Here is a 4,407-nt window from a genome sequence, read left to right as displayed (position 1 = left end):
CATAAGAACATAAGAACAAGCCAGCTGGATCAGACCAGAGTCCATCTAGTCCAGCTCTTTGCTACTCGCAGTGGCCCACCAGGTGCCTTTGGGAGCTCACATGCTGGATGTGAAAGCAATGGCCTTCTGCTGCTGCTGTTCCCGAGCACCTGGTCTGTTAAGGCATTTGCAATCTCAGATCAAAGAGGATCAAGATTGGTGACAGCCCAGCCCCAAACTCCTGACTAACTGGGCAAGGGCGTGCATATAAAAGTTGACAACATTGGGGAGAGGACTGACCGCTACAGTATCCCACGCCACAAGAGGGTGACAGGATACTTTCCCCCATCGCCACCCTTTGTCCCCAACACTGGAGAAATTGGAATCAACACCGTCCGTCAGGAGTCAGGGTGTCATCCTTGATGTGTTGCTGACCATGGAACAGCATTTCAAGCCACTGCCCAAAGTCCAAGGTTGGCAAGGCAGTGGCTTAATGGATTGTGATCAACCATTATCTGTGATGCCCCCTGTCTTATTTCTTTCTACATAAATACAGTAAGGCAAAATGATGTTTTTTATTGCTTTCTTTCTCCTTCTATATTTCCCTGCCACCAGGAATTAGTGTCCGAGCTTTAAAGTAGTCCTGAGGAAATTAGTAGTATGGGATTCCAAAGTCGTCGTCTTCCTTTCAACCCCCTTCCTTCTACAACTTACCTCTCATTTTAAGGAAACAAACTCAGCGTTTTAAATGGTGACAATATCAAATGCTGCTGAAAGATCAAGACAGACCAGTAGCATTTACCTGCCTCAATCAGTTAACAGTGGAGATCATCTGAGTGGGTGACCAGGATGGTTTCAATTCCATGATCAGGCTGGAAGCCCAAATGGAAAGTGTCAAGAGCTGATGTGTCATCCAGGAATTTCTGGAGCTGGGGGTGGAGCCAGGGGAGGGAGGATGTGGAGGTGAGAGACTTCAACCAGAAATAATACCAGAGAGTCCATCCTCTAAAACAGCCATTTTCTCTGAGGGAACTGATTTCTGTAATTTCCAAGGACCTGCAGGTCCCACTTAGGGATTGGAAATCCAACATAGCACACAGATAACCTGTGGATATCGCAGGTTATCACCGAGTTTTAAACATTAGTTCCTCATGCAGCAACCTGGATACAGACTTTGAGAAAATAATGTCAGAGACCTTGTGAAGACCAAATACCTAGCAGCTCTTGAAGAGAGTGGTCGGACGACTCTTTTCTCAGAATTAGTATTCGAGTAGCTATCTGAGGGACTATGCTCAGTGGTGGGATTCAGCAGGTTCGCACCACTTCGACAGAACCGGTTGTTAAAATGGTGCTTGTAAACAACCAGTTATTGGAATCCCACCACCGGAACCGGTTGTTAAATTATTTGAATCCCACCATTGATTATACTGATTCGGTTTAGTAGCCATCCAAAATAAACATTTATCTTGTTTTGATGTTGGAGTGTGGGACTGACATTCTGTCACATCCCCATCTCATTAATATCTAGTGGAATTTACCATGTGATGCCTCAAGGTTTTGAAGTTTACATTCTTGCCGGTGGCAGGCAGCAACATGGGGCAGGGAACACACAACACTGTGATGTCACATCACAATATGAACTGATATTAAATGCCATAACACAATAAGGGTATATAGGCATACAGCAGTGATTGATATTATTCTCTTTTTCCCCACCTGCTGGCTGATCGAGCTCTTGCCAGTTGAGCCCGCCATTTTGTATGTTGATGCAGAGCCTGCCATTTTGTGTGTTGAAGCAGAGCCCGCCATTTTGTATGTTGATGCAGAGCCCGCCATTTTGTGTGTTGATGCACAGATTCTCCTGTCTCTGCCATTTCATGAAGGTTCCCCCTGGAGGTTTCCTCTGCTTGTATCTCCTCTGCTTTGCAATTTCACTGTATAAAGTACATGAATGAAGTTTGTTTTCCCTGGAGATCCTGCGCATGTGTTATTTTTCCTTTTTTTTGTCTTCAGGGGGATGTCTGCGAAGCTGCGGTGTCACAAATATGTACTTATTGCAGATTCTCCAGTTGTGTTGTCATAGCTTTGCAGACATCCCCCTGAAAACAAAGCAAAAGACACATGCGGTGGATCGCCAGGGAAACAAACTTTATTCATGTACTTTTTACAGTGAAGTCATGTACGGATGAGCTGTAAGCGGAGGAAACCTCCATGAGAAACTTTCACTAAATGGAGAAAGGGATGGAGAACCCCTGCAGCAGCACACAAAATAGTGGGTGATTTATATAAAGCCGTGGTGCGACCGCACTTGGAGTACTGTGTTCAGTTCTGGTTGCTACATCTCAAAAAGGATATCGAAGAGATAGAAAAAGTGCAGAGAAGGGTAATGGGGATGATTGAGGGACTGGAGCACCTTCCTTATGAGGAGAGGCTGCAGCGTTTGGGACTCTTTAGTTTGGAGAGGAGACGGCTGAGGGGGGATATGATTGAAGTCTATAAAATTATGCATGGGGTAGAAAATGTTGACAGAGAGAATTTTTTCTCTCTTTCTCACAATACTAGAACCAGGGGGCATTCATTGAAAATGCTGGGGGGAAGAATTAAGACTAATAAAAGGAAACATTTCTTCACGCAATGTGTGATTGGTGTTTGGAATATGCTGCCATAGGAGGTGGTGATGGCCACTAACCTGGATAGCTTTAAAAAGGGCTTGGACAGATTTATGGAGGAGAAGTTGATCTATGGCTACCAATCTTGATCCTCCTTGATCTGAGATTGCAAATGCCTTAGCAGACCAGGTGCTTGGGAGCAGCAGCAGCAGAAGGCCATTGCTGTCACATCCTGCATGTGAGCTCCCAAAGGCACCTGGTGGGCCACTGTGAGTAGCAGAGTGCTTGACTAGATGGACTCTGGTCTGATCCAGCAGGCTCTTTCTTATGTTCTTATGGGTGCAAGTGGCGGAAATGAAAGCAAAAGAGCTGGGGGAGAGAGAGAAATAAAGCGTCTCCTGCCTGCTTTGGCTCTCAAAGCAAACAGGAGATGTCTTCAACCTGCCTTCAGGAAAGAAGATATTTTCAAAAAACCCAGGGTGAGAGAAATAAAACATTGTGAAGACGTTCTGGGAAAGAGAGCTGTGCGAACCTCTTCCCCAAAATGCTTTTTAATGATGTGCTCAAGATGTTATAATTGTGCAGGGCAGAAAAGGCCTTTCTGAGTAGGATGACGCTGTTAGAATAATGCCTAGTTTGGCCTAGACAGGAAGCTTCTTTAAGACAGGTTTAAACCAAAACTACTCCCTTACTTGAAATCTTGTTTTACTATCGGTCTGTGTTTTAAAATTTATGGTGACCTCACTTAGATCTGTGAAGGTCTGTGTTGCCTGAGGTCATTCAGCTCAAAGCTGTACAACAGGATCCCCACTCCCAATTTAAACCCCTTTCTTTAAAGATAGTGAGCTGATTTGAATATTAATTACTTGCCAAGTTTAACACAGCTCAACAATAAACATTTCCTTCCTGTCTTTTAGGGCATGGGACACAAGTGTTGCTCTTGGATAACGCCATAACTTTCTTCTTCTTTTTAATGACATTAGAAAGTCTCTGATTATTCCCAGGTGTTTGTTTCTTTCTCCCTTTCCTCTGCCGTGAGTGTGACCATTAGGGCAAAACTCATAAAGGATGTGTTCACCACTTCCTTCAATGACTGTCTTTTAACAGAAGTGCAAGCCCAGCCTCTTCAATTCCCCATGGTATATGCCTAGTATTTGTGTTGACTGCCTTAATTTTCATCTCCTCTAATCATGCTCTGCCAGATGGTAGTTAAAGTTTAATGGCCCCTGTAAAAAATAGTTCCCTTTCTTCTTTTAAACAGTCACGTGGGCTTGCTGAGTAATCTGTTAACTGTTCATAAAGCCTGCAAAGACCACCAACGTAATTATTTCGAAGTTCCCATCCATATCATGATTTTAGCGGAAAATGAGACTGGCTTAGAGCCAGCGTAGAGTAGCTGATAGAATAGGATTTTGGAGACCCAGTTTCTAAACCCTGCTCAGCGGAAGCTTACTGAGTGACCATGGGCCACATACTCTCAGCCTAACCTACCTCAGAAGTTTGTTGTTGTTGTTGTTAGGGTAACAGGGTGGAGGGGAGAATGATATAAGACACTTTGAGTCCCCATCAAGGAGAAAGATCTAAATAAATAGATTTCTGTTGGCTTATTATTCTTAAGCAGCTAGTCCCTTGTGACACTTCATCTCATCCGGTGTCAGAAGTTATATGCATGTGCATTTGGTTTGGTATGCATTTCGTTTCAGATTTGACAAGCTTCCACTCCTCACAATTGTTGGGAAGTTAACAGACAGTCAAGATGTCATTTCCAGTTCATCAAAACTCTTAATTGTCACTTTAGCTTTGCGAGACGTTAATTCCA

This window comes from Sphaerodactylus townsendi, linkage group LG02, assembly GCF_021028975.2.
Source record: "Sphaerodactylus townsendi isolate TG3544 linkage group LG02, MPM_Stown_v2.3, whole genome shotgun sequence".
NCBI classification, from domain to species: domain Eukaryota; kingdom Metazoa; phylum Chordata; class Lepidosauria; order Squamata; family Sphaerodactylidae; genus Sphaerodactylus; species Sphaerodactylus townsendi.
This window is presented reverse-complemented; position numbering follows the sequence as displayed.